Source organism: Dermacentor andersoni, chromosome 5, assembly GCF_023375885.2.
Source record: "Dermacentor andersoni chromosome 5, qqDerAnde1_hic_scaffold, whole genome shotgun sequence".
Classification (NCBI taxonomy): Eukaryota; Metazoa; Arthropoda; class Arachnida; order Ixodida; family Ixodidae; genus Dermacentor; species Dermacentor andersoni.
In genome coordinates, this window is record NC_092818.1 from 32,557,445 (window position 1) to 32,577,054 (window position 19,610).

A 19,610-nucleotide genomic window follows, 5' to 3' on the forward strand; every position below is an offset into this window, starting at 1 on the left:
TCTTCTCATCGTTCTGGAGACCTCTATGGCGCACGCCAGCGTGTTTATTCAAACCACGTAAACATTTTCATATGTGCGCCGTTTTCTTGTGACAGATGGTAACCATAACACGCTGATAACTTGACGAAAATGAACTTGCTTTTACTACTTATGACACTTCTATGAGGATGTATAAGGCGTGGATGGACGATAATGCCGCATTTTCTATCAGCAGCGTCTCCCATTTTTCTCAACAGTGCTCCCAGTAAATAAAGTTATTCTTTACCCAGACTGCTCTACTCGAAATCTCCGTTCCCGAACTGGTTGTGATCTGTTTCTTCGATTCATTCCGGTTCGGATTCAGTTCCAAAATGGCGGAAAAAAGACGGGCTCGGTTCAGACACGGTTCCTGCCAAAAATTCGGGTACCGTTACGGTTTTGGTTCGGCACCCCGGTGAGGGCCACTGCTCGGCGGTGCATTCAATGCAAGTACGCAAGAATTTTAATCATTGGCACTCAATGTGGGCTCTACCCCGTCGAAAGCGACGTATTAAATTGTAGCAGTCAGGCATTTCTTGTTTCGAAGAGCAATTAAGTTTGGTATATCTCTCGGCAGGTTAACTACTTCGTAGAAACAAGGTTTGAAACCTGGATATATACAAAAAGTTTTTAGACAATTTAATTCTATTATGTTCGAGAATTCGTTATAGCCCATTTCGTTATAACGAAGTTTCACTGCAGCATGTATTTGTTAGTATTTTTTACCTTACCTCCTAATTACAGACACCAAATCTGAGTTCAAGGTTAACACGCTAAATTTTCCAAAGGTGCTCCCTCAGTCATGAAGTTACCAATGTGTGATAGGAGACAACCACAAAGGGTTAGAAAGGTTTCAGATATGTAGTGGTGTGTTAGTAGTTTTATTTACAAAAAAAAGTTATTTCAATTCTTTGGCAACTTTGACTCATCATTCGTGCGATTATTCAGGCTGTATGTTAAGCGTAGCTTTAACGCACATATCCGTTCTGAGGCCTTGCCTATGTTAGATTGATGCTATGTTGGGCTGTAAGAAATATGACAGGCATTGGTGCTGCCGGTATAGCCAAGCTTTTTTCATAATTGCGAAGCTTAGAAACATTCCCATTGATTTGGCCAATGAGCAGATAGCACAATAAACTCAATTCCTTCATATTTCATGCTCCAATGGAAGGTTGTTTTGTGTTTTTAAATGCGTGTGTTTGCAAAACAACCATACAACAAGGACTTTAGTAATATTGTTGCTGAAGTCCTTGGTATTATTCCATTTGTAAATCTCGATAAGTGCTGACAATGTAAGTAAAATGGCCTTGCGCTTTCCCAGATCTTTGCATATGTGTATTGTATGCCATTTCCAGCAGGCTCACTGAAACTATGCAACATTTCATTGGAAAATTAATATTCGAAAGAGACCCACCATCTGTATTGTAATGAAATGAGTGAACTTTAGCGTTCGGAGAATATTTAAATCTCCCTCCTCGTGCTAGCGCTTACCCTGACAATAGTGCTCCTTTTGTAAATTGGCATGTTCGGTAAATCTTGTGGTCACTTTTTCAACTACTCCGTCACCCAGTGAATAATTGCTTTTTGATAGAGTTTTAACGTGCTGGAGGTTGCAATGAATGTTACAAAGTCCTGACTAGGCATTTTCCTGGCACTTTCTGAGCGAAGCAGCATATAGCTAGCTCCTGGAAAAAATTGCGTTTGTCTATCGAGCCGTGTAGATCGAGAATTTTCCCACAGTCATAGGACAATCCAGAAGGTACTGCAGTACCGGGCCGACGCACAGCGGAGGTCAAACAGGATTTGACCACTACGCCAATTTGGAAAAAGTAAGTTTCATATCTCACTTTCAAATAGAACCTCTATCAGGTATTAAGCTGGTAAGAACAGATACTACACTTTGACCCACGTCTGCCATGTCTACGTTGGCATCGTCCTCTTTGTCGGCCTTTCAAGCGCTTGAATATCTCCTATCCTTTCCATACGCTCTCCCGTAGTGGCGGTCCCGTGAGGGTGCTGCCCGCCAGAACCGCGAGGCTCAAAGAAATGCGAACTGTCCATGTGGTCTCGACCCAGCGAACTAAGAACTTTTCCGCTGAACAACGGGCAGGTTTCAGAGGGAGCTTGTGTGGAATCAATTTTCTGTGGCCTGTGTTGTGTGCGACCGCTTGTAGTTTCCGGCCGACCTCACGATAATTACTACACAGGAGGAAGTCGACTAACGCACGGTCGCCTTGTCTACAGGGAAGCAGTGTGCTCCCTGGAAGTACGGAGAGGTGCGTGTTTGTTCTGCGTACCGTCATTGGTTAGTAAAAGTTGTCACACCACATTCTGCGAGGTGCAGCGGTGGCGTACAGGTAGAACACCCGCCTCGCGTGCAAGAGGTCCGTGGTTCGAATCCCGGTGCCGGCAATTTTCCACCGGATTAAAAAAAATTCGCGTGATGATAAAATTGCACAAACACGCATGGAGTGTGGCCTGATCCCGGTGACCAGAACCGGTAACACACTCCCTCACCAGAGCAGGATTGGCCACCCCGGTGCAGTACTTGGCCACAACCTCCTATATGAACACATCAATCAAACCCCGGCCCTCAGTCTCCAGCAGCTGCGAAGCAGCTGACCATGGCGGTGGTCAGACCTGCGACGCAGCAAAGGGTGCTAAGAATCACTGGCTCCGGACAGGCCACCATTGGAATATGAACCTGGCAACGTTTAACGCTAGAACGTTATCTAGTGAACCAGTGGCACCCACGACGATATTGAACGAGAAAATAGTCTAGAGGAGTTCGAAATACCAAAGGTAACGCCGGAAGAAGTAATGAAAGCCTTGGGAGATATGCAAAGGGGGAAGGCAGCTGGGGAGGATCAGGTAACAGTAGATTTGTTGAAGGATGGTGGACAGATTGTTCTAGAGAAACTGGCCACCCTGTATATGCAATGCCTCATGACCTCGAGCGTACCGGAATCTTGGAAGAACGCTAACATGATCCTAATCCATAAGAAAGGGGACGCCAAAGACTTGAAAAATTATAGACCGATCAGCTTACTGTCCGTTGCCTACAAACTATTTACTAAGGTAATCGCAAATAGAATCACGAACACCCTAGACTTCTGTCAAACAAAGGACCAGGCAGGATTCCGTAAAGGCTACTCAACAATAGATCATATTCACACTATCAATCAGGTGATAGAGAAATGTGCGGAATATAACCAACCCTATATAGAGCTTTCATTGATTACGAGAAAGGGTTTGATTCTGTCGAAACCTCAGCAGTCATGGAGGCATTACGGAATCAGGGGTGTAGATGAGCCGTATGTAAAAATACTGAAAGGTATCTATAGCGGCTCCACAGCCACCGTAGTCCTCCATAAAGCAAGCAACAAAATCCCAATAAAGAAAGGCGTCAGGCAGGGAGATACAATCTCTCCAATGCTATTCACAGCGTGTTTACAGGAGGTATTAAGAGACCTGGATTGGGAAAAATTGGGGATAAAAGTTAATGGAGAATACCTTAGTAACTTGCGATTCGCTGATGATATTGCTTTGCTTAGTAACTCAGGGGACCAATTGCAATGCATGCTCACTGACCTGGAGAGGCAAAGCAGAAGAGCTGGTCTAAAAATTAATCTGCAGAAAACTAAAGTAATGTTTAACAGTCTCGGAAGAGAACAGCAGTTTACGATAGGTAGTGAGGCATTGGAAGTGGTAAGGGAATACATCTACTTAGGACAGGTAGTGACTGCGGATCCGGATCATGAGACTGAAATAATCAGAAGAATATGAATGGGCTGGGGTGCGTTTGGCAAGCAATCTCAGATCATGAACAGCAGATTGCCATTATCCCTCAAGAGAAAAGTATATAATAGCTGTGTCTTACCAGTACTCACCTACGGGGCAGAAACGTGGAGGCTTACGAAAAGGGTTCTACTCAAATTGAGGACGACGCAACGAGCTATGGAAAGAATGATAGGTGTAACGTTAAGGGATAAGAAAAGAGCAGATTGGGTGAGGGAACAAACGCGAGGTAATGACATCTTAGTTGAAATCAAGAAAAAGAAATGGGCATGGGCAGGACATGTAATGAGGAGGGAAGATAACCGATGGTCATTAAGGGTTACACTGGATCCCAAGGGAAGGGAAGCGTAGCAGGGGGAGGCAGAAAGTTAGGTGGGCGGATGAGATTAAGAAGTTTGCAGGGACGGCATGGCCACAATTAGTACATGACCGGGGTTGGTGGAGAAGTATGGGAGAGACCTTTGCCGTGCAGTGGGCGTAACCAGGCTGATGATGATGATGATGATGATTCTACGACAATACTTGGGTATGTATACTCCCCAGTGCCTCGTCATCCGCATTGCCTCATTATACACCCCGGTGCCTCATCGTATAATTCTTAAGATGTACGAGGGATGTCTTACGTATTTGTGCTGATGAAGCAGTTAAGTGAAATGAAATACGTATTTGAAAAGGCTTTTTTATAATAATGGCATTGTATACATAAAACAAACTTCACTTGCGTCGCCCTGCATTCACTGAAACCCTCCTACATTGCTATAAGGATTGCGCTCCGAAGGATAACCGATTTTTGATATTGCTTGCCTCCCAGAAGGGTTCTTTAATTCAAATACGTACATCTTTTTAGCACTTTCAATCTTTCTCTTGTGATGCTACTCATGGATAGTTATTTCATTCTTTGTGAGCACTTTACTGTCTAAGTTCCTGATTAGACAACCTATATATAGGAAAATCGTAGGTGTATGTGTGCTGTATATGTGTTCTACTTAGATATCTGCTATTTTGCCTAATTTTGGCTATAAACACAACTGTTTTATGAACGAGAAAGCGACAAGCCGAGAGGCTCAACTGTTGTTGGTCAAAACTGCATGAAGGTGATGGAAGTTCCTGCATTCACGGTTGAAAAGCACAATAGGAAATTGCAGCGTGTCCCATTTTCCTACGTTTTGTTGTTTGACGTCTGTTTGTATTCTAAAGTCCTGTACATTGACGTTCTGTAGTTCTTGATCAATATTTAGTTAAGAATAGACGGAGAACTATTTAGACCTAGGCAAATTCGTTAGTGCAGAAAAGTAAAAAGCTAGAAGAACCTCACGGGTAAAACCTCACAGGTTCAGAACTTCGCGATTCTGAACCAAGCATCTTACCACTACACCAGGCCAAACGGGCTTGTACTTGTGCATTATGGCAATGTCAACACTAAAAATCTTGTCCTACGCTGATGTTTACATCTGCATGATGGGAGCCTTTAACACTGCCACATCAACTGTCGCCTCTCTAGAAAAGCAAAAGTGTTGTTACCATCTACAAGTACTCCTGGGGACACTAATAGGGCTGTTACTTCCAATTTGTACAGCTGTCTCTCGCTCTTTGCGTTTTTGAGTGCGCATCTAATTGTGTTCAGCGCAAAACAGCTACATAAACATGCGCGAAAAATTGCTCATTTAGAAAGCTTGCCGGTTTCTCACGACGGCACTTGTGCCAGAATACCGACACCCGAGTGAAACAGATTTTCACACAAGTTTGTGCAACAAGCGAAAACTTCTTTTCCGCTTGACAAAAGCTTATGCAACATTTCTGGACAATTAACTAAGGTGTCAGCGTAGCAGTACGTGCAAGTACACAAGCCTGCCTGTCACATCTTACAAAATAACAGAAAACGGATACGCAACCATTGCCGCACACAAAGTAAATATACCAGGTAGCCAAGCTTCCATAGGAGCCGATACGTTCAAAACATGGTGGTTCTTCGGCCGTTCATGCGGCTTAGCGCCATCTGTATGTGGAGGGAACACTTCGGCGGAAGAAAAAATAATGTGACACCATATCCGTTAACAACAGAAGGAACATAATTTTGTATTCGAAGGCTCGAAATTTGTTTTGTTGACCTGCCTTTAGACCTATATATTCAAATGCCCCGCCATTCAATTTGATGGGCGTTTCGGGCTTTCAGTGTGGAAAGCGACGCAGGAAAAAGCCAGCCATACGATTGTTGAAATTGCGCCCCTGCACACAACATACGTTATTTGGAGGCCCACGAAAGCTTCAGGTGTACAGTGCTGATCCTATCGTCGGATGCCAGGACCGTCGGCCAGCGCAGTCACACGAAAGCAACTACGCGATTATCTGGTGGTTGTAACTTACTACTTCGATTGAACAGGTTAAAAAACGATGAAACAACCCCCGTCACCGAATTCAGGCAAACTTCGACAAGCAAAAAAGCACAACATGTGAGGCGGGCGTGTTTCAACAGGTCAACATTGTGTGCGCGCCTGTGTGCACATTTCAAGAGGTGCATTTAATTGCGAGTGACAGCGCCGTCAACGCTGCCTGTAATGATGGGCGCTGAAAAGAAATGTAATAGTAATATTAAAATTAAATAAACTTGTATTTCTCAACTCGGCACAAATACGTAATATTAACCAGGAATATTATTTTCATTTAATGAATATAACTGCTTCTTGCTTGAATTCAAAATCGCTTTTTTTCTTTCCCAATGGTGGTTCTCTCAAATTAGTCGCCCTTGAATGGCTACTCCCGTAACCACCCTTGCTGATGTGTGTGGCAATGTGTACTAAACCCCTTTTCGCCCGAAGCTTTGCGAGCTATTTGGATCGGCCTTGCCGCAGATGCAATGATTTCGATCAACGGCAGGTTTAGAGGAAGCGGATAGGGCTTTTTCAGGCACCTCGTCGTCACAGCAAAATTACGACAGTTGGCCATGTCGACTTTAATGCAAGTGTCGGTGCTATCAACATTGCGGGATTCAGATAACTCAGGATTGAATACCGCACAAGTTAAAAGTACAGAGTGCAACACGGATGTGACACTGAAGCAATTTTAAAGCGTCACGATGGAAATCGCTTCTGTTGCGACATGAGAACTTACGTCGCTTTGATAGGAAGTCGCAAACTTCCAACGCCACGACAGAAAGTGTCTGTCGTCACAATAGAGAGTTGCTAATGCGACGTCATAGTCGTTGTCACCATTAAAGTTCTTGTTGCGAATTCAGAACTCTAGTCGCGACCGAACGAATGCCGATGGCGGAGAGAAGATTACTAATCAGCTATGCTGCAATTTTGCAGCTTATGTCCGGAGCTTGCTGAATTCTACTGACAAACTTCGCCGATGGGTGCCATCCACTTTTACGTGCTGCCAGCTTTTCATTCCTTGGTCAACGCCATCAACTTTCATCTCGGAGGGCTGTAGCATATATATAGGGGGCTGTGACTGTACCGGTTGTTTGCTCTTTTTTTCACGGTTTCTCTTTGGCAGCGGCGGCGACGGCAGAGGGACGACTGCTGTCCAGGTATTCTGCAATTTCGCAGGTTGATTTTATAATTTCATTTCTCTAAAATTGTACAGTTTATGGGCTGTTACTGTTGCTGCCAAGAGTGCCATCTTTACAGCGAATTGAGTGTTGTAACGCGAGCTCTGTACCCACATGTCCTGTACCATAGAAGTAATTCCCCTTGTGCTGTGTTTGTTATGAGACAATGAGCGATAGCGACTCCCGTAGCTTAAACGAAGTCGCTAGGGTCCTTGCAGAAAGGCAGCCCATCAGCATGAAAGAGGTGGTAAAGATTTTAATGAACTGGTTGCGAGGCTCGGGACATTTGCGATCGAATTAAGGAAGCATATATTTCTAGATTCGAGTGCTTTCATGAATCAAGGATTGGAAACCTTAAGAAAAGGTGTGGAGTGTGGTGTTCCAAAGGGAACGGGGGGCATGAAATGTGAAAATGAACGCTATCGCAGGTAAAATGAACACGCTGCGGAAACAATTTAAAGAGTAGGAGAGAAATTGTAGAGCTTGAACAATACTCCAGGATTATAAATATTGAAATACAGCTGCTTCCATAAATTCAAAATGAGGACCTAAAGCAAACAGTAAACGACATTCCTGACTCCTTGGACATTGAATCGAAATGACGCATGGTATCAAAATGACGCAGATGCTATTGATATTTAGGGATAAAATCTAATTAGACTAAATAGAGAAAAAAAGAAGAGGTGGTGGTATCTGCATCTATGTTAAAACTGGGGTTACATGTGAATATATGAAAGAGTTGGTGCTTTGTTCTAATGGCATAGAAATAGTTTCCTTAAAGCGTGAACGTTTTTCGTTCTCTGCAGTGTACTGTCCACCAGTTGCCAACAGTAACAACTTACTTCACTATCTTTAGAACTTTTCCACAATAATACAGGGACGAAAAATACACATTAGTCATGGGCTGCGCCCTAAATATTTATGTGTCAGAGAACACGACAGAGCGCTCAGAGTTATCGGCTCTGTTTAATTCAAATTTCGTTTCAAATAAAATTTCGATTTCTACCAGAATTACTCCAAGTGCAACTGAAAGAAATTTATTCCTAACAAACGCTCCGACTTAGGAGTCGTGTTCTTCCAGTGTTCTTGACACGTCAGTAAGTGACCACCAACCCATATGCCTTGTTTTGACTATACACCTGAAACAAAAAGAGAACGTGCTGCGACAAATAAAATTTCAACGGACTTTTCTTAACGCTTCTCTTTCGGAGGTGAAATTAACTCAATAATTTGCGACTGATCATCAGACGACTTTTTCGTCTGGTGTAGCGCACAACTATTCTATAGAGATCTTATGCTCGCTATAAAAAAAATCAATTTCTCTATAAAAGTCTGAAAAAACTTAATCGTGCACGTAAGCCATGGATAACCGCTTCCGTCCTTAAAATGATAAAAAAACAAGGCTTCCTAATGTGTTCCTTACAGGATGTGGTCCAGCTGCTTTCAAGGCTTTCAAAGTATACAGAAATAATTTAACTAAACCCCAGGGACAGTCTAAACTTGGCTACAATTTTAATTTGTTTGATGGCGCAGTAAACGGGAAGGAGATGATGAACAAGTTCAGTGCTGATGATGGTGAATAAATGCTGAATATGTTGATGAGCTTACGATATAGAATAGAATAGAATAAATTTATTTCCATCTACTTGGTGGATATCAGAAGGATTGAATTGGCTTACGAATTCAATGAGCATTTTACTACTCTCGGAAATAATATATAGGATGCCGAGTTCCAAGCTATCTGCCTCTTTCCAAACATAATTTCCTATTTGCCAGACCAACAAATGAACATCAGGGAATTGACATATTTAGACGCTTTAAAGTAAGTAACAGTGAGGACCTGAATGGCTTAAAACTACAACCTATTATTTTTGATATTGACCTCTTCGGTTCGTATATAGCACTCCATACAATGTTGCTTTAGGTATCGGTACTGTTATTCAACGTATGAAAACCGCCAAATTAACTGTATTACATAAAGGGGGAGAGAAAAATTATCCGGGCAATTACAGGCCGATTTCAATATTTCTAGTGTTCGCAAAGGTATAGAGATGATTATCTTTATTGTACACCCGGCCACAAAACTTTACGGACCACGAGATCTCAGAAAAAGTTCGATTCCCGGGCAGCTTGTAGTAGTAGCCAGTAAAACTGTATACGGCAATGTTGTTAACATATTCTAGTCGAGGCCCGAAATGCAAATACCAGGCTGCGTTGTGTGGTCGCGGAGATAATCAGCATTTTCTCAGATCTCATGGTCCGTAATATTTTGTGGCCGGGTGTACATTGGAGATTTTTTTGTGAACATCTCATTACAACACCATCACCGATCGGTTTGAGACCTTGACTCTGAACCCACTGTCCCTTGCGACGTCAAAAATATTCAATCTTAGAAACATTGAAGCAAAAAGATTAATGTTAGGCGTTCTCATAGATTTCTCCAATGCCTTCATACCATAAAGCTTGTGACATTACTCTATAAAATAAAATGCTATGGCATTGACAGTGTCGTGTTCAATTTATTCACATTTACTTGACCGAGCTGCCACTAGCGTGTATCAATAAAGAACAGTCCGCACTACCAAAAATTAGACATGGCGTTATGCCACGTGGTATACTTGGCCCACTTTTCTTTTTAATCTTTATAAACGACGTCATGGGTCCACAGTTCCATAGAATGTAATATCTAAGCAGATGACACCAGCGTATTGTTTTCTGGAATGAATGTTTATGATATCTTAGCATTGGCAAATGACAGACTTAAGTAGTGTGTGCAAATGGACGGTAGAAAACTCTTTACGAATGAAATATTCTGAGACAAAAGGTGTTGTTTTCCGAGCCAAATTTACCGCATGCGCTGTGCTAAATTCCTTATACCTCAATAGGATACTATACCTAAATAGGTTTCTACATAAAATAGGATGCTATTCTTTCCAAAGACATTGCGAGCTGTATTTCAGGAATGCAGGTTCTGGAAGACCCATACCAATCACTTATGAAATAAGCTTTTTAAATTTAGTTGAAATCTTAAGAAAATCTCAACGTATTTTACCAGAACAAAAAATTATTATATACAACGTTCTTGTCATTTCACATATGCGCTACTGTAATTTAATTAAGGTGTATGAGGACCAATAAATCATTACATAATTTAATGATATTGCGAAAAAAAGGCCATGCGTTGCAATGCAGATATATCATACAGTGTACATACGTTCGAATCTTTTTCAAGGCATAAGGCTTTAAACACTGAAACTTTCTACTAATATTATCTTTTAATTACATTTAGATAAGAATTAATTCATAACAGCCGATACTACGTACATTAGCCAACTTAACTCTAAATCTCTCTGTACGTTCAACGAGACACACAGTTCACTGGCACACTACACATCCGCGTACAAACTATGCATCGCAGCTACTACAGTATTGCCGATGCAATGTACTAATTAAATTCAATCTGTAATGGAGAAGAAGAGCACAAGAACAAGGCCAGCCAGATCGTCTCTTCCATGCCTGCTGTGCAACCAGTGGGCCAGGCGGATCGCGAGTGCTTGGCACGAGTGTGAGCCGTTCGGGCAACCAGCTGTTCCTGCTCGGCGTCACCTGCCTCCTCGGTTACGAAGAGACGTTACCCTCGGAACTTTTCAGTGCACCCATTACAACTGGTGGAAGGTGCGGGGTACTCAAGAACATCTACACCCTGGAACTCCGGTCTCGGACTCTGCCTCCCGTCGTGCCTGACTCTCCCCAGCCGACGTCGCCGCCACACCCAGTTGCCTGCTCTGGCGCTGCCCCGCAACGCAATCCAGCGGTTTCCGCGAATGAACGGATGAACATGATGTGAATGACTGGTTGGCTACGTAAGAACCGGTGAGCTTGCACAATCGATGGGATGATACCGCCAAGTTAAATGCCGTCATATTCCACCTTGCTGGAGTCGCTCACCTGTGGTTTAGGAATCACGAAGCCGACTTTCAGTCCTGGTCCGCGTTCAAGGCCAGTTTCGCTGAAGTTTTCGGTCGCCCCGCCGTCCACAAGTTGCGCGCCGAGCAGCGGTTACGAAAGCGAGCACAACAACCCGCTGAAACATTCACCTGTTACATCGGAGAGGTTCTCGACCTGTGCAAACGTGTGGATGTTTCTATGCCCAAAAATGAGAAATTGAAGCACATTTTGAAGGGCATCGCCGATGACATTTTTCAAATGTTGATCGCCAAGAGCCCTCGCACCGTAGTAGAGCTCATAAACTTGTGCCAAAGCTACGACGAGTTGAAAAGGCAGCGCGATTTGACCAGGCGCCCCTCAGTGGCTGACGACGCCCTCTCGTCCATGACCGCCCTCCCTCATCGCTCCCCCCTGCTCACACAAATCCAAGCTTTCGTGCGGGAGGAAATTGCACGTCAGCTATCTCTAATGCCGTTCGCTGAGCTACAGCAGCCGCTGCCGTCACAGCCTCCTACACAGCTCGCCCCTACGCTCCGGCGGGTTATTGAATAGCAAGTTGCTGAGGCTCTACCTATGCAGCATCAGCAGTACCCTGTCGCCACGCCACTTACTTACGCATCCGTCGCCGCGCAGCCTCAAGTAGCTGAGGCTCTACCAATGTAGCATCAGCTGTACATTGCGCAACGCCACCTACTTACGCATCCGTCGCCGCGCAGCCTCCTCGTCAACCACTCGTTGCGCTACATCCACGGCCGCTGCCACCCGTTGGTCATCCCGTTCATCGACCTGCTCCTGCGTTTGCTAATCCTTGGCGCACACAAGACCAGAGGCCCATATGTTATGCCTGCGGTATTCTCGACCATGTTGCACGACTCTGCCGCCGCCGCATGCTGCACTCTGATGGGTTGGTTCAATCGCCTCCCTACGCCGACGTGCAACCTTTTTAAGACACTTATTTTAATCGGCAGTCGAACAGGCCACCAGCCGAGCGCCCGGTCCTTACACGTCGTTCGCCTACCCCGCGTCACCGCTCGTTATCCCCCATGCTTCGGCGCCCTTCACCCACGCAAGAGGAAAACAAAGCGCCGCAGTTTAGGAGGCAAGAACTGCGTCGCCATCGATCTGTACAAGTCCTCCATTGTCGCCTTCGAACGTTGTCGACATTACTGTGGACGGCCTCCCCACCGTTGCTGTCCTAAACGAACGCGTCTCTCGCGCCTTACGAAGAGTTACGACGCCACTTTCTGGGTTTTCTCTTCGCACAGCAAGCGCCAAGCCAGTGCAGCCTTCTGCAGCATGCACAGCTAGAGTTGTTATTCAGGGCGTTGTCTATATTGTAGAGTTTGTGGTTCTCCAGTCCTGCTCTCACGACGTGATACTTGGGTGGGACTTTCTTGCGCGAAATAACGCCGTCATCAATTCTGCACGTGCTAAAGTCGAATTATCGCCTCTGTGTGACGTAGCCGTCGTCGGCGCCACATGTCTTCCCGCTCAGCTAGTCCTTCGGGAACACATCGCCATACCGCCGCACTTGTCTGCTGTTGTTCCCGTCTTCTGTGGCGCTGTCTCTGAAAGCACTGTCCTCTTCACTCCTTCGGAACTCTTCATAACCCGCAAAAATGTTCCCCTCCCTTTCGCCACGCTTGACATTTCAGCCAGTCTCAGCGCCATCGTTGTCTGCAATCCGCTTCCTACAGCCCTGACGGCTCTTTGCGGTGAAGCACTTGGCCAGGTTCAGCCTCTTGATGACATGTTTATACTCGACGTGCCGGATGCTTCGTATACAGAGCTCACTGAGGTCTGTGCACTTTCCACTTCTGCTCCGCCACCACCTGAATTATTCACACCTTTCATTGCCGATGACCTTACTTCCTAGCAGCGCTCCCAGCTTCTTCACCTGCTTGCCCAGTTCCGTTCTTCTTTTGATGTCGTTCAGCCTACCCTGGGTCGCACGTCAACCATCAGCCACCACATCGACACTGGCTCCAACGCGCCATTGCGGCAGCGTACGTACCGCGTATCCGCCAAGGAACGTCAGGTGATCAGTGAGGACGTGGACGACATGCTTCAGCGGGGCGTCATTCAACCTTCCATTAGCCCGTGGGCATCACCGGTGGTTCTCGTCACAAAAAAGATTGTTCTATTCGGTTCTGCGTCGATTATCGCCGTATTAATTAGATAACGCGAAAAGATGTCTACCCTCTACCACGCATTGACGACGGTCTGGACAGCTTGCAAGGCGCTCAATTCTTCTCTTCGATGGATTTACGCTCGGGCTACTGGCAGGTACCGATGTCAGCAGTTGATCGCCCTAAAACTACGCCGGATGGTTTATACGAATTTAATGTGATGCCATTCAGCTTATGCAATGCGTCTGCTACCTGAACGAATGATGGACAATATCTTGCGCGGCCGAAAATGGAGCACGTATTTGTGCTATATCCTCGACATCGTTGTGTTCGCCCCTGATTTCAGCACGCATCTTCTTCACCTTAGGCAAGTGTTGACGTCCTTGACCAACGCATGCCTGCAACGGAACCTGAAAAAGTGCCAGTTCGCCGCGCGCAAGCTCATTACTCTGGGTCACGTCGTATCACAAGACGGCATTTGCCCCCACCCATCCAAACTTCACGCCGTGGCAGAATTTCCGAAACCTATGACACTCAAAGAACTCCACGCCTTCATCGGCCTCTGTTCTTACTTCAGACGCTTTTTTCGTAATTTTCCCTCGATAATGTCACCTCTGACACAACTCTTAAGTGGCACCAACGACCTATCCTCCTAGTCTCCTGCATGCGACACCGCGTTCGTGACCTTACGCCGTCTCCTGACGCTTCCGCCTATACTGCGACACTACGACCCCACCGGTCCAACTGAAGTGCATACCGAGGCCAGTGGTATTGGCCTTGGCGCTGCCCTTGCGCAGCGCAAGTCTGGCTACTCCGAGTACGTCGTTGCTTATGCCAGTCATGCGCTGACCAAAGCGGAAAGCAATTACAGCGTCACAGAAAAAGAATGCCTGGCCTTCGTTGGGGCACTCGGGAAGTTTCGTCCTTATTTATACGGCAGGCCTTTCCATGTCGTTACTGACCATCACGCCCTCTGTTGGTTATCCTCTTTAACCGACCCGTCCGGACGCCTTGCCCACTGGGCGCTGCGCATTCAAGAATACGATATACACGTCATCTACCGCTCAGGTCGCAAGCACACTTACGCCGACGCTCTGTCCCGCTCTCCGCTGCCAGCCGACACGGCCTCCTTCTTCACCATTGAGGCGATATCCTCGGTCGACATCGACACCTGCGCATCAGAACAGCGCAAAGATCCTTGGGTGGCCTCTCTTCTGGATCTCCTTTCTGGTTCGCCTGCATCTCCCATCTCCCGCTCCCTGCGTCGCCAGGCTGTCCGTTTTGCGGTCCGGGATAACCTCTTGTATCGATGCAACTACCAGCCCAATGGTCGCAAGTGGCTCCTGGTTATCCCTAGGACTTTGCGTTCCGACATGTGCGCGTCTTTCCATACTGACCCACAATGTGCACACGTAGGCGTTTTAAAGACGTATGAGCACCTGCGGCAACGTTACTACTGGCGAGGAATCTTTACTTTTGTCCAAAAGTTTGTCCGCTCGTGCCCGCAATGCCAACGCCGCAATTCTCCGCCTCATCCCGCCCACGATTTATTACAGCCGCTTCCGTGTCCTGCTCGTGCCTTCGACCGTGTGGGAATGGACCTGTACTGGCCGCTACCACTAACACCCGCTGGAAAACGATGGGTTATTGTAGCAGTTGATCACCTTACACGCTATGCCGAAACCGCTGCTCTACCTGCAGCGACCACCAGTGACGTTGCATCCTTTCTGCTCCATCGTTTCATTCTTCGTCATGGCCACCTCGGGAGCTGCTGAGTGATAGAGGCCGTGCGTTTCTGTCGCAGGTGGTTGAAGCTCTGCTTGCTCAATGCCGCATAGTTCACCGGACCACCACGGCGTACTATCCTCAAACTAACGGACTTACAGAGCGTTTCAATCGCACCTTTGGTGATATGCTCGCCATGTACGTTTCATCGAAGCATACAAACTGGGACATCATCCTCCCATTTGTCACGTACGCATATTGACACGTGTACTTATCTTTATCGGGCGACCCCATTTCGCCGCTTAACAACTGTAATCGCACAGCGAGGGACGCGCCTGCATGTATCCGAAGTTTCTGGAAAGGTATCGATGCTTCTACCCGGCTGTCTGTTGTCGCCGAACCTTATGTTATCTGATTTCATCGCGGGACGCGAATGCTGTAGAACTTTGTGGAAGGGACACGGATCCGAACGATTAGTCTGGAACACTCGACAACTGTTCTATAAAAGCCGACGCGCTTGACCCGCTGATCAGATTTACGACGATCGCCGACTGTGTTCGGCGCTCTCGTTGTGCTTTCAGTGTAGCCTGTTTTGCGGGCACAGGTTCGCCCAATAAAAGCTAGTTTTTGCCTTTCACAGTATTGCTACTGTGTTCTTTGACGTCACCACCACGTGACATCTGGTGGAGGTGCTTTGCGTTCATGTACCGGACGCCCCCACAAAGCCGTGACCCAAGCCCTCACTCGGACGACACCAACGTCGCCCAGAACCAGCGAGGTAGCCGCAGGGTGCAAGGACTACCCCCGGAGCACGGACTTTTGCCTGAGAGGATTAGGAAGCCTCCGACGTTCCGCGGTTCAACTTTCGAGGACCCGGAAAGCTGGCTTGAGACGTACGAGAGAGTCGCAATGTTTAACAACTGGAACAGCGACGACAAACTGCGATATGTCTTCTTCGCATTGGAAGACGCGGCAAGGACGTGGTTCGAGAAGCGAGAAGCCACCTTAACGACATGGGAACTTTTCCGAAGCGGCTTCCAAAGCACCACAGGATTTTCTCCATACTTTCTTCTCTACGGTCGCGATCCTTCCCGTACCATCGATAAGGTTTTGCCTTATACACCAGACGCGTCAGAATGTGCTCCCGTTTCAGCCGTCGCCCGATACACCGAGGAATGCCGTCAATTAGCCCGAAAGTTCACCTCTGCTGACCTACAACGACAAAAAGCCAATCGTGGTGGTGACGCTACGAATCCGAACTTCGCCCCCTGTACCCTTGTCTTGTTGCCCGTGCCTTCTACCACGCCTGGACTTTCGACAAAACTTCTCTCGCAGTATGATAGACCATACCGCATCGTCTAACGCACCTCTCCGGTCAACTATGTCATAGAGCCGCTTTCATCAACATCCGACAAGCGCCGCCATGGTCGGGATGTTGTTCACGTGCGCCGCCTGAAACATTTCTAGGACCCGCTCGTCTCCATGTCGTAAGTCGCCAGGATGGCTCCGCTTTTGCAGCGGGGGTAATTGTAATGAAGAAGAAGAGCACAAGAACAAGGCCAGCCATATCGTCTCTTCCATGCCTGCTGTGCCACCAGTGGGCCAGCCGAATCGCCAGGGCTTGGCACGAGTGTGAGCCGTTCGGGCAACCAGGTGTTCCTGCTGTGCGTCACCTCCCTCCTGGTTACGAAGAGACGTTACCCTCCGAACCGTTCAGTGCACCCATTACAAAACTAACAAATTCAATGTTAAAAATTCAGTTCAAAAGCAATGTCCAAAATTCAATTTTAAATATGGTTTTCAAGAACGATTTCTCCTTCATGATGTCATAATGACATCCTGAGTGTTTATACGATATGGCTTTCAACTGTGATTTCAAATTTCATGTACGACTCACTCTTATGTACCGCATGTTGCTGCCTTTGTACGAAGGGGGTGGTGGGGCTAGGGAAGCTGCAGATATGCAGCCTTGGCCTTGCTATGCTTACCAGCAATGGTACATTCTGTTGTGGTACAAATGTACTGATGTGGAGAAAGGAACCAAATCATTCCCGAACTCATGGCCGTCGTGACCGAGTGCGTTGCGACGTCTAAATTTCTGTTGTACTGTCAGAATAGCTGTCGCGACAAAAAGTTGCCGTTGCTACATTAGAACTCTTGATCTTGCGACATAATGTTTCTGTTGCGGCTCACGAAATCTTAGTAGTTGCGAGAAAATGTATGTGTTGCGAGGTCAGAATTTCTGCCGTAATGTCAGAATTGCTGTCACGACAGAAAGTTGCCGTTGCTACTTCAGAGCTCTTGATATTTCGCAAGAACTTTTCCGTTGAGACTTCCGAACTCTTAGTCGTTGGGAGAGGATGTTTGTGTTGCGACGACAATATTTTCGTGGTAATGTCAGAGTCGCTGCGGCGACAGAAAGTTGCCTTTGCTACTTCGGAACTTTTGATGTAGTTACAGAACAGTTCTCTTGCGACTTTCAAATTCTTAGCCATTGTGGGAGAGTGTGTCTGTTGCGATGTCAAAATTTCTGCTGTAATATCAGAAGGCCTGTCCAGACCGAAAGCTGCCGTTGCTGCTTCAGAACTCGTGATGTTGTGACAGAACGGTTGGTTAAATGTGGTTTAGTGGCGCAATAGCGGCTATGGCTATGTTGCGCCAAACCCGAGGTGTTTTATATTACTGTTTAAGAGGGAAAAAGCCGTGTTAATCTATATTTAGTTTCAAAAGCCAGTGTCGTCCAGTAATTTACGGAGGTCAGATAATGGGATTATCGAATCATCTCCTAAAATTAAAGCAGGTTGTAAAGGTATGTGCAGTTGATATAGGTTGGGCAAAAAGTTTCATCTTTGTACTTCAATGTGTGTGCATGTGAGTAGTATATGCATGACTGTTAGTTGTTCTTGGAATTTTTCACATGTTGGCTCGTCTTCTTTTGTAAGTAAATAATTGTGTGTGAGGTGTGTGTGCCCAATGCGTAGTCGGCATAGAACGGCTTCAAAGAAGCGCTCCTGATGGTTGCATGACTTCCCCTCACCAAGTACGGGTTTTGTGAGATACAGCTTGTTTTCTCTACAATGGTCCAGTTCGTATTGCCACTTTGACGTTAAGGCCTTCCTAATGGCACGGATACTATCTTTATATGGAAGTGTTTTGTTTATTATGTCTTTGAATGCTCCCATCGATGCACATCTATCGGCTGATTCGTTACCCGGTATCCCAGCATGACTTGGTACCCAGCAGAAGCGGATTGATCTCCCATATTTGTTAAGCGCTACCGTGTTTAGTATGTCCCCTAACTGGGGTTCACACCCAGATTTCAGATTTAGAGCCTTCAGTGTACTATGAAATCAGTGTATGTGACTGTTTTTGGGCTTGCCAGTGATAATCTTTTTAACTATAACCCATACAGCATAAACTTCAGCAGTGAAAAGAGAAGCATGTTTTGGTAGACGAATACTTGTTTCCCAATTTTCTGTTATGGCCTCTACACCCACGTATTCTTTTGTTTTGGAGCCATCTGTGTGGAATTCCATGTGATTTTGATATTTGTCCTAAAGAGCACGGAATTCTTGTATGATGTGTTTGTGTGGAGTGTCTCTTTTCTTTAAAGTCGCACAACTGTGTGAAATTGTACCATGGCCCAACCGCTGTGGTTTCTTGGCAACCTGGAGGACTTCATGGGGGATGCATAATCCCGACAGTTTTGCTCATACCGCAGGATAAATGGCGTAATCATGTTCGGTTTATTTGGGTAGTGTAAGCGTGAGTTGCTCTATGTGAAGATGTTGTAGCATATGTGTTGCGGTGATGACTGAATTCTGAGTGGGTAAGAGAATGTGAGTAATGCTCTGCGCTGCTGTAATGAGGGTTCCTTACACTGAACATATAAAATTTGAATGGGTGACGTTCTGTTGGCATCACTTATTACTGTACTGGATAAAGTAGTTCGATGTAGGACTGCCTGGCTGAGCAGTAAACCACCGAGCCGTAGTTTAAAAGGCCACGCACAAGAGACCGATAAATACGGAAAAGACAGGTTCGGTCGGAGCCACAGTGCTTATGAGACAGAACTTTTAGGATATGCAATGCTTTATTTGCCTTAATCTTTAGTGGTTTAATGTGGGCTAGGAAGATCAGTTTTTTATCAAAGGTTACTCCCAAGAATTTATATCCTTGTTTTACCGGCAGTGCGACATCATTCAATTTTAGAACCTGGTCTAAGTACAACCATCGTTTTTGCGAGAATAAGACTGTAACTGTTTTTGAGTAGAGAAGCGGAAGCCATTTTTCTCAGCCCAGTCCATTAGTTTAATAATTGTTATCTGGAACTGCCTTTCACATGTTTGTAAGTTTGAGGCGCGGCACGCTATTCAGATCATCGACGTATATGGAGTGCATAACAGAGGGAGGAATGGCTTTGTTAACACAGTTCATTTTTA

At 46.0% G+C, this 19,610-nt stretch overlaps 1 non-coding gene across 1 annotated transcript; it reads right to left on the minus strand.

Annotated features, from left to right (window-relative positions):
* Nucleotides 1–1,755: 1,755 nt before the first annotated feature.
* On the minus strand, nucleotides 1,756–1,950 carry LOC126519939 (U2 spliceosomal RNA). Its single transcript, XR_007596719.1, has one exon. It is a non-coding gene; the product is annotated as a U2 spliceosomal RNA (small nuclear RNA).
* Between the last annotated feature and the right edge of the window lie 17,660 nt (nucleotides 1,951–19,610).